The sequence below is a fragment of the Chrysoperla carnea genome, chromosome 2 (genome assembly GCF_905475395.1).
Source record: "Chrysoperla carnea chromosome 2, inChrCarn1.1, whole genome shotgun sequence".
Classification (NCBI taxonomy): Eukaryota; Metazoa; Arthropoda; class Insecta; order Neuroptera; family Chrysopidae; genus Chrysoperla; species Chrysoperla carnea.
Window position 1 is genome coordinate 77,951,497 of NC_058338.1, and position 11,938 is coordinate 77,963,434.

The 11,938-nt window shown below is 27.8% G+C and overlaps 1 long non-coding RNA gene across 1 annotated transcript in view; it reads left to right on the forward strand.

Moving 5' to 3' along the window:
• Positions 1-11,938, forward strand: part of LOC123293555 — a 90,441-nt gene that overhangs the window by 39,943 nt on the left and 38,560 nt on the right. Inside the window, exon 2 of the long non-coding RNA XR_006535020.1 lies at positions 7,623-7,669. This is a non-coding gene — a long non-coding RNA (uncharacterized LOC123293555). The remainder of the gene's footprint in view (positions 1-7,622; positions 7,670-11,938) is intronic.

Below are 11,938 nucleotides of genomic sequence, written 5' to 3' on the forward strand. Positions count from 1 at the left end.
TATAATTGTATATATGTAGTTAAAGAAATAAAGATTAACAAATAATATTGTGGGTGGCCTCTGTTAAGGCATATATCAGAGATACAGAGGTAAAACCCCAATATTATATATTATATATTATTATAATTTGACTTTTCAAGTAAATATCCATAGCTGACTTGATATAATCTGTGAATATTAAATCTGTTAAAATCAGTTAAAATTTGCTTTTTCATGAAAACGTACACAGTTAGAGCTATAGGAAAGTTGGTGGTTACAATTTGATAGTTACAATTTACATTTGCTATTGACATAAACCTTGTGTTTAAGCTAAGGGAGTTATTATCGTTTAAAACTTGTAATTCCTTAATCATAATTTTGGGGCAACTTATATACGTTATTCAATTATTTACAGTTGCGACAAGAAACTGGGTCGATTAGAAGATTCCAGGCTAAATTTAATTTGAAAAACTGATATAAGCTTTGAGAAATTATACGTTAAAACTGCTAGTATAATTTCCAAAAATATAGAATATTTGCAAACCGTGAAGTTTAAGAGGTAAACCGCAGAGAAAAACACCTTTATTTTGATACATTCCGCGTTTCCGGCCATCCTGTATAATACAAAAATAATTTTTAAATGTACAACCAATAACACTTAATCTATTCCTGAAAGAACATTTTATTAAAACCAAGCCGTTTAATCATAATCTTCAGTGTCGTATAGCGTGATAATAACTCGCTATTCGGTATAAAAGCGATTTTATAGCTATCAACCACCTGCCGGACCCCTGATATGACAAATTTTCCTTTCCCTACACCCTTCAAATAAAAACTTTTATAAGCTTATCGATAACTCATATCAATTTTGTTTTTGTTTTGAAGATGGAAGTTGTGTCGCTATTTACAACAGATTTTTTTCTGTACATTTATAGTAAATGTTTAAAATGCATCGAAGGTGGAATGATGATCGTCTTTAAAACACTTAAGCAACTGCTTCAAGTATGCGAAAATGATAATTTATTTTAGGGAATTTGTTCCAAATTTCTTTTTTCGTGATAAATTATGAGATTGAAAGGAATACATCAGACCCCACTTTCAAATTTAATAAAATTTTTTGAGCGTCAAAGAATAATTTATTTTTAATCAATCAGAAATATAAAAAATCAAATTGCGTGGTTCATGTTTATGAAAATACCAACGCGAAGTGGCAATAACAATTGCCGTCATGGTTGGACCATTTTTTAATTAATTCAATAGAAAAGGAAATAATCTTAATTCCATCGTCAATATTTTAAAAATTCTCTGTTCATGTATTATATACTTCATGGGCATATGTAACCGGTCTTATCGGACATGGCTACTCTACGATGTCTATAATTTAAATGCATAAATAGTCAGTCAATCGACGCCAAATATATAATTTAAATAAAATTATTATGTTCTCAGACATTTTTTAATTCCTTAATTCAAGCTTTATTATTTATCGTTACGATCAATTGAATTTATTTTCAAATACCTAAAAATAATTAAATTCCATTAAAAAATATAACGAACAATGCAGCATGATCTTTATTGATTTTACAAATTTATTCAATCAATATTAAGTGAAAATGACCTGTACTCTTATTAATAATCAACAGTGATTATCAATGAGAAACTTTTTCGAAAGGAAGTTTTGTAATTGCGAAAAGATTAGATCAAAATAATATCATTTTAAGCATTTTAATTATAATCGGCTTGACATCTGTAATGATGTCACGCATAATTCAAATCGTTAACCGTGCAATATTGATAATGAAATTTTTGAATTGCTGTATAGTTTGTGCATGTCTCTACTTTAGAGCAAAATTGTGCTATATACAAAAAGCGTTTACAGGCAGCAGGATGCAAATTAAAAAGAAAATTTATTATTTATATTTTTTATAATGGATAATTTTAAGAAAGAAAAGCATTAAAAATTTTTTTTTACAATCTTTCATAAGCTCTAACTTGAGTTTTTGAATCTTTGATTTTTTATGAGGATTAACTTCCTAAGTTAAAGTGATAATCTTACCTCTTTGGATCTAAATCGACTATTAAAGCAACCCAGAGAAATAGGTTCAATCTGATATTTGCTATTAGCTATTGATTAAAATGGCCCACCTGTATATTTATATTTAAATACATTACATAACTTTACAAAGCATCCACCATCGTTTCAAATAAAGATTTTCACTTTTGGAACTATTACTCATCTCAAATATAAGGAAACAATTACTTATTTAATAATTTGTTAAACAAATAATAATAAGTAAATAGCAAAAAATAAAATTGTATGCAAATGTAAGTAAAGATGTCTAAACAATTTTAAACACATTGTTAAGAAGTTTATATTATATCAAAATAAATATACTTAATCCATTTTGACAAAAATGAATAAATTATTTGAGATTTTCATTTTCATTGTATAATCAAATATTGTATTTTCAATGCAATCATAAATTTATATTATGCCTAAATTTTACTACAAATATAATCAAAAATGAAATCAAATTTTCAATAAACAAACAATAGGTTTTTTTTAATCAAACTTTAAGATAAGAATTCATATCCTTTGTGCTGATGAAAAAATCATCGATAAAATTTATCACCGATAAACAAGGGGCGTGGGTGCGTAAAGCACAAAATTTTGAATTTTTTCATAATAAATAATATTTTTGCATTTTTTGATCAGTTCTAAGCAAAAAAATACTCTTATGATTTTTTCTCTAGACGCTTATTTTTCCAAATAAAATTCTTGAAAAATTAAAAATGCGATATTCGATTTTAAGAAAAATGTTATTTTTTTTCAATCTCTGAGTTAATTTGCTAAGCTAATGCAGCTCCTGCGCTACGATTTTTTTTAACTGTTCAACAAATGTAAAGTTCATTGTTAAAAATTGTGCTTAACGCTTGAAGTATTATAGATTTACTTTTTAACACCAGTTTGAAATATAATACATCTACCTCAGCAAATGGAAATAGCATTTTCGAAATTAAGGAACTTTTTGGAAAGATATTGTAAAAGAGTGTATAATACGCATAGTAATATTTGAATGCTCTTTATGATTTACGTTTCTTAGAAAGTCATGTAAAAAATACTTTTTCTAAAAGTCTGTCGGGGTGCTTGTATTATTCATAAACCGCTAATTTACGCATGTGGATGGTCAGAATGCGATTAAATTTTGTTATTCTGACTAAATATTCCTAAAGAATATCATAAAAACATGAATGCCATGTAGAAAGAGATTGTGGAGAGAATGTGGACTGCAAGGCTCCTACACCCTTAGAGATCCTTAAAACGTACGCAGTACGTTGCTTGTATTCGTAATTATAATAAAACACAACATATATTGTTTTAAGATTTTTTTTTTTTGCGCATATTTTAAGGTTTTTAATATAACATTAAAATTAAATTGTACATAAATAATATAACATTTTGATTTTATTTGCATATTTTAACTAACTACTAATATTATTTTACAAAATAGCTATTAATGTTATCTATCTACTTAGTTTGAAATAAATAATGTAAAATTGTTTGAAATCACATGTACCTAATGTATTTTCTGTCTATTTTAACCCTACTGAACATTATTTTCTCCACATTTCATGTCTGATGGGTTGTTTGTTATTTACAATTTATCGTGACATGCGATGACGCATCGTGAATTTGATATTTTTTCCTTCCATGTGTGTGTCTTTGAAATTAAATACTCGTGAATTTTTACTACAAGTGCTGTTTTTTTTTTATAAATATTTTTGTGTGTTCTTTGTAATTAATCGTATTGTCAAAATTCGATTAGTTTTTAAGAAAATTTATTTGCGGTCTGTGATAAAAATGATTAGTTTTAATAGTGTTATCAAATAATACCGATTAGAAATTCCAATTTTCAAAATTTGTTAGAACTCAATACTGAATAAAATACCAAATTGACGGTATTTTATTTTCAAAAGCTTAGAAAAAGCAATTGTCTTCACTTTTTCTTCTCTTGGCGCATTTTATATATTAATTTTATAGATTTTCCAATAGAAATTTTCGTGTGCCACCACTTGGGACCCAACTGGCCTGCCCAATTAGATCCCAAATAAAAATGTCACGCACATACGTACTTGGGTCTCAATCGGACAAACCTAATCAGTTCCCGACTGTGTAATCCCAATCAGATTATAACGAAAAAAAAAACTGACATATTCCCATCAGGCTGCCCCCATCTGGACATGCCGTAACAATAACCAATTGGGTTCCAATTTCTACTTTGGGCAAATTTCTAGCATGGATAGTCTTCATATGAAACTAATTCATTCGTTCTTAATTAACCGACTTCATAAAAAGAAGAAGGTTCTCAATTCTGTATTTTTTTATGCTTGTTACTTCATAACTTGGACTGGATGAATCGATTTTGATGGTTCTGGTTTAAAAAAAATAACGATAATATAATGTAGTTACAATTATTGTTATTTTTGGAGTCAGCCAAGTAAATCTAGCAAACTATTCTGTCACAGTTGTTTTCTTGGTTGACAACGACTCCAAAAATAACAATAATTTTAACTACAATATATTATTATATCGGTATTTTTTTACTTTTTAGTGCATATTAATTTGTTTTGTATAGTTTTTTTTTTATTAAATTACGTTTTGTTATTAAATTCCTGTTAACGTTTGTATGAATACTTTTCCATTGTCCAAAATATATATATATATACAAAAATGTGAAAATATTTTTAATTTTTACATTTTCCAAATATATAGAAATCAGAACCAATATCATTAAATATGTCCCTTGATCAGTTTTTGACAATAACCTTTTTGTTGTCCCAACTCTGAAAAATCCTTGAGTTTACCATAATTTTTTTCCCAAACTATTGAAGATACATAATAATAAATTAATCCTCATTGTGTAGGGGGCGGCAAATATTAAAAAAATTCCCACAAATGATTTTAAAGGGTTTTTTGGTGGAAATCATTCATTTTGATTTTACAAGAAAAGAAATTATTTAACTTAATAGAATGTAATATCCTAACAGAAGTGCAATGAACCACTTTGAATACACATTGTATATATCATTGTATGAAATTATTAAATTCAAAATATTATATAAGTTTTTTACTTGGATGATTTCCAAATTGTTTGTCTTCTATGTGTGAATACATGATGCTTCATTTAAATTGAGGCTCAAAAAGTATTTTTGAAGGTGATAAAGCATTTTCATAATTTATATTTTTTTAAAATTAATTCAAAAGATCATAAGCTCTTGTTACATAAGCTTTTATGAGTTGATATAACATCAGCTCTTATGAGTAACTCTGTTCAATAACACCGGAAATTGATGCCTTTCAATTAGAAAGAAGGTTTTCAATAGATAGAACGATGTCTCAACCTTAGGTTAGGTTAGTTTATATTGACTGTCCACGAAGGACACACTTGGGCTATAGAGCCCATTGCGATGCCATGTATGTGTTTTACCACCTTTCCGCTGATTTCATTTATCAGCTCCTCAATTTCAGAGGCTGAGTGCACCTCCTTGATACATATACCATGTTTCGACGGCGGGAATCGAACCCGCTATCCTATCGACTAAGCTAATAGGGTGTATGTCTCAACCTTACACTGACAAAAAATTCTAAACGATTTAGTGTGTAGTTGTGATTTTATTAAGTTTTTATTATCCTGATTTTGTTTCCGTCAGTGTTAATCGGAAATATTAAAAAACATTGTGCGTACAAATTTTAAGTGTGAAAAATTTGTTAGATTATATATAACGAACTTATGAATGATATCATAATTAAAAACCTACTATCAAATATTAATAAATATAAATGAATTTATTACTTTTTGTTTTTGTATACTTTTAATAATGTATACCATATTTATTTACATCATGGTCTCTTGATTATAATGGATTATTTTTAATATGATACATACAATGTAAACTAAATATTGACAAATATCTTGTCTAGTAATCTTAATTAAAGAAAAAAAGACACTTGAACCAGGACTCGAACGGACATTTTGGATTCACGTCCAGTGCCCTACCAATTAGGCTATTGGAGTTCTAGACACAGAGTGTAATTTTTTCAACTCATTTCAAAAAAATTGTAATCTGTGTATAGAACTCGAATAGCCTAATTGGTCGTAATTATAAATGAATTTATTTTATTAATATTTATGAATTTAAGCAACAGCTTATCCTTAAATTTAACTGTAAAATTTTAGTCAACTAAATTTTTTTCCTTAAAAAAATGCGTATCGTGTGAAAATAAAGCTACCCTGAGTCTCTTCTTAGGGTAGGGAAAAAATTCAAACAATTTTCTACAATAATCTTTATATTTCATCTTCAAAATGATTTCTCATACATTATCACAATTTATATAAAACACTGTGTATGAGAAAGTTTATGCAAAATGAAAGGCATTTCTTTGTCGAATACTAAACATTCATTTAACGTATTTTAATAAAGCTTTCATAGACGACGATTCACATTGATTTATGATTTTTGTGTTTGAAATGTATAATTTTATGATGATTAGTTCAAGTAATTGCTAACAAGATAGGAAAATACAGGATGTTTTCCGAACATAAAACTATTTTGCAAAGTTAGTATATTTGGTAAAGTTATCAAACAAATGACTTAAATAGTTCGCTTAAAATTAATAAGGCCATGTATTCTGTTTCATCTTTCAATCAAGGAAAAAAAGTTTTTTGTGTTACCCACGAATATCAATATCGCAATTAACGTCCAAAGTGGTATTAAAACTCCTTCAATAATTATTAACCGACTTCAAACAAAAAAGGAGGAGGTTATCAATTCGACTGTATTTTTTATGTGTGTTACCTCAGAACTTTCGACTGGGTGAACCAATTTTGATGATTCTTTATCTGTTTGAAAGCTAGTGCTTCCCATGTGGTCTCATTTCATTTTGGTGCAGTTCTTACAACAGCATCCATGAGGAAACCATAAAAGTCTTAAATGTGCATTAAGTATGCACGACAAGAGGGTGAATAACTCTTTGATGATTCTTTTTTAGTGACAAATTAGTTTTTGTACTTCAGATTCACTAAAAATTACAAAATAAAAAAAACTTTACAAAAACCAAATAGAAAACCGACTTCAAAAGAAAAACAATTCCAAAACGAATTAATATGCCATAAGAAGTAAAAAAATAACGATAATATAATGTAGTTAAAATTATTGTTTTTTTTTGGAATCGGTGTCACCCAAACTAATCTAGCGAACTGTTGTGTCAGAGTTGTTTCCGTGGCTGACACCGACTCCAAAAATAACAATTATTTTAACTACATTATATTATCGTAATTTTTTTTTACTTGGCATATTAATTTGTTTTGGACAAGTTTTTCTTTTGAAGTTGGTTTTCTTTTTATTAAAAGTTTTTCTTATTTTCTTTCATGATAAATCAAATAAAAAAGCTTACATACTTTTTTATAATAAATCTATTTTTTTTAGAAAAACTTATATATTATTTATTTAATTATTTAAATCACTGCTTAAATTGTATGTGATCGGTTGGTTATTGCATTTAACTTTTCACTGCAATGTAATTATGATGGGTGTGATGTAAAAGTTAGCGTTAATTCAATTTAATTTTTTTTTTTTTTTAGTGAGAAGCTGAATTATGGAGATTGTTATATCCAAGCATTAGATTGTGGTAAGACTTTTTATTTAGATCTTTGAGAAACTGAAAATTATATAAGCTTGATAAATTAACAAAGTTTTCAGAAAAGATTTCAGTACTTTTTGTATGGTATAAAAGCCCATAACAGAGAAAGGTACCCATCTAACATCTCAAAGTAATAAAGTGCAAGGGATTTAAAAACATGTAACCCGCCAGACTAACAAAAATATGTTAATTGTTAACTTTTTTTAATTTTTAATTTTTGAATTTTGATTTTTTTTTAAAAACACCTGCTTGAAATATATACTATTTGTAGTAAATAATGAACCATTTTTGAAAAAACATGTCTGGCATACAATTTTTGTTAATTAACTTCTGGCAGACCTTATGTTATAAATTTTTTTTTTACCAAAATACTCTTCATCTCCATGAATTTAAAAAAAAATAAAGTTCAAGCTATCTTCTATCTGTTGCAACTTGGTTGGCTGACAATTTTTGTTAATTTTGTTAGACTTAATTTTGAATGCGCAGAAAATGAAGCTTTAAATATGAAATCTGCCATAGTAAAAAACATTTTTTCGTTGATAAACTTATTTTTATGCATGAAATAGATGTCAAATCTTCGTTCAGAAAATTATTTTTCAATCATTTTCACTTTATTATTTTTGTGGTGTCAATGGGTGCCTTTTTTAACCCCCGAACTACAAAAAGGGGTGTTATATGTTTGACCTCTATGTGTGTGTGTTTGTGTTTGTCTGCCTATGGCACCGCAGCGCCTGAACGAATGAACCGATTTTAATTTTGTTGGTTGCATTTCAAAGGTAATTTAACGGAGAGTGTTCTTAGCTATGTTTCAAGTGCAAGCTTAGGTTTCCGTACTTAGGATTCAGTTTGGAAAAGGCATGACATATAAATAATTACTATGGAAATGAATGATCAAATAAACCTGGTTCAATTCATTTCGAAAAGTGAAATGGTAAAATAATTTGGTAATTTAAAACAATAATACAAAAGAAAAAAGTCAACTGAAATATTAAAATTTCAATTAAAATATTTCAAAAATTTGTCCCAAAAAATGATAGCTCTCTAAGTATCCTTTACATCTCATCTGATGTCCTTGACCATCACTTTGATATTGATATAAAAATAAGTCTAAAAGTGTTTATCTCTACGTCTGCGTGTTTCTTAGTGGCATCGTAGCCCCTAAACGGTCGAACCGATTTGATTGAGAACATTTTATAGCAAAGTTTCCAAAAATCGATTTAATCTAAATATAGTAGAATAATGAGATTCAATCTATGAAAATTTACTATTTTAGAATTAAAATAGCATTTTATTGAAAGAAATGTACCTACTACTAAAGTAATATTTTGGTACGTTTTAAGGAACTTTCGAAATACTGTCACCTTAAATAGTTAGTTTGTAAAATATGTAATTTTTCACAGTTTTTGATATAAATAATAACTAAAAGAAATAAATTTTTTAATATGACAAAACAAAGAAGCTTCTGCCATAAAAATGACTTCATTAGACAATTTACGATAGATATATTACTCTCGTTGTGCCTAATTAAAAAAAATGTAATAAAGAATTTTAAGTGCTACTTCATTTTCCAACGTAAACATACGTAGAAACAACAGCATATTTTAAAATCTATCATAAGTAATGTGAATATTATATTTATAAAATAAATTTTATAAATTTAGTAGTTTGGCATAAAGATCCATAAATAATTTTATAAAATGTTTGTCATTAATTTTCATAGTTTTTTTTGTGTTGTTGAAATTTATTTGTAAAATTAAGTTATAAATAATTTTTATTTTGGTTAACGTCACTCAACGAAGAATGTGCATCATTGAGACATGATTTATTGATATGAATGTTATTACAAAAATGCGTACAAGGTTACTCAAAAAATTGATCATTATTTTTTATGAGTTGCCTTACAAAAATATTACAATAGTTTGTTTATATTGACACGCTTTTAAGATCGATTTACAAATATCCGCGACAGAATGGCATCGGCGATTTCTATTTAATTTGTAACTGCGATTTTCATAGAAACTTATTAAATGCTACAGTGGATGCACTCTTGCAATAATAATGTACTCAATTTCTTCATCTTGTTTAAGTCTTGTACTTTTCTTTTGATTATTTTGACTTTCTGGTGTGAAAAATATATAAAATATATTTGCTTAGTGAAAGAATATTTTCCATTTCTATGCTTAAGGATGTAAAAGCACCAAGGCAATTTTGGATAAAAGGCTTGATATTTTTTATATGAAGTTGGATTACTTCTTAATCAATTCTGAAAATTTTAGGGGGAGTTGCCCGATTATTTAACTAAATATATTACTTCAAAAGTGGGCATATTTAGCATTCTTAGGGGAAAACGATGGATGATAAGTTTTCATAGATGTTTCTAAAAATAGTCAAAACCTTAATAAATTATTGAAAAAAAAAAAAACCCGATGTGCGGAACTAATTAAAGGAGCTATAAGCACGGTAGTGGGGACAAAATTTAAAAAAAAAATTCGCAAGCATTTGTAAATTTGTAATAGACACAGCTTTGTAATAGACGCCTTGCATATCTTACCGTGTACAAATTAAGAAATAAATGTTTTCCTTTAGTCATTATGCCAATTGTAAAAGTTTGAGGCGCTCCGAATTATTCTTGCTATTTTAAATTGAGGGCGTCCAGTTTTTCTGAGTGAATGAATAAAGCAGAAAAATTATTTTCTACTTTTTAGTATGATAAAAGCTTGTCTCTAAAATATTTATTTACGATACTAGTGAGAAAACAGCATTATTAACGTACGCCTGCGAAATTTGCTAAACGAGTGCGTAGCACGAGTTGTACAATCGTAGAAGTACGTTAATAATGCGTTATCACACGTGTATCGTACAAAACTTTATCTATGCCTTTAAAATGTGAAAATAAACGGTAATTATTATTTAAAATTTGCCATGGCTTATTGAGAAAAATAGAATATTAAAAAGTTACTGTAGTAACGCCCAGTGTAGTAATAGTGAGTGAGAAAAGTACTTCTTTAAATTGTTTAATCGATATTTTTGGTTTTTTTTTTTTTGCTAGCATGCAAAGTAAATTCTTAGTTTGAGAATATTATACTATCTCCATTTTACTCTCTAGGATTAGAACTATTCACAATATACTTTTTCTTGAAACTTTTTGTACTATGAAGTGTTTACAAGTGTTCTATCAATCATTTACATGATTGATGGACACTTAGTTTATGCCTATCGATTTAACTTTAATTGATCGATAATCATAAAGATTTTAAAATAAAACATTTGTTTAAGTACGGTCAACATTTGAAGTTATTTATGTACTTTCAATTAATTTTCACTTAAATAAAAGATTCTTCATTCTTAGATTTCCTGATTTTTTAAAGATTTCTTTTTTATCTCGAGAAAGAATAAATAATGATATTTTCTGTATATAAAACCATCATGAGTCGATAGCGGATAACATCGACTGTTTTTGAACAACAATACCGAAGATTATTTTTCTCACCCACTTTGTAACCGGCGGTTGATCGGATGATGACACTTATCAATGCTCGATTCAACAAAATTTTCCATGGCAAAATATTCTTTTTTTTAAACTTTTAAGCAAAAAATGTGCTTGGATTGATCAAATTCTTCTTTACGGTGAAAAGTAAAATTATTTTCGATAATCAACAAGATTCCCAAATTGGAAATATTTGTGATATTATTATTATATAACATACACACGATTGGTCCTTTTAAGCTCTATCAAGGCTCATTTTAAGGGAATAGCTCATCAAATTGGGGAGGGGAAATTTGTACTCTCAAAAGATCAAATAGTTCCCATAAAAGGGAAGTAATATTTGCCGTTAGATCAAACATTGCACTTTTCTTCCTCTTAAAAACGAATTTTTTACCGAAAAAAGAGCCTTACTACAGCCAAAAAAGATCAAGAATAAGAAATGTCTGCAAATATTGTGTACTTTTAACAGATTATCAGAAAATATAGATCGAAAATTTTATAGACCCAGAGTATTTTTATAATTGCGAGTTTGTTGGTTTGAGTTTGTCGACTATGGAGGAGTTGGTCGGGTTCTGCAGTTTTTAGCGCTTGCGTTCAAAAATAGGACAATATTACACAAAAAAGTGTCTTCTTTTTTCCTCACTACTGAAAATTCAACCTGGAAATGCCAGGACATTTAAACTCTACTAGAAAATCAGGGAAATCCAGGTTAAGAGTAAGATAAGTTTGTTTCAGTAGATGAATTATTTTATACAACTAAAACGGTACAA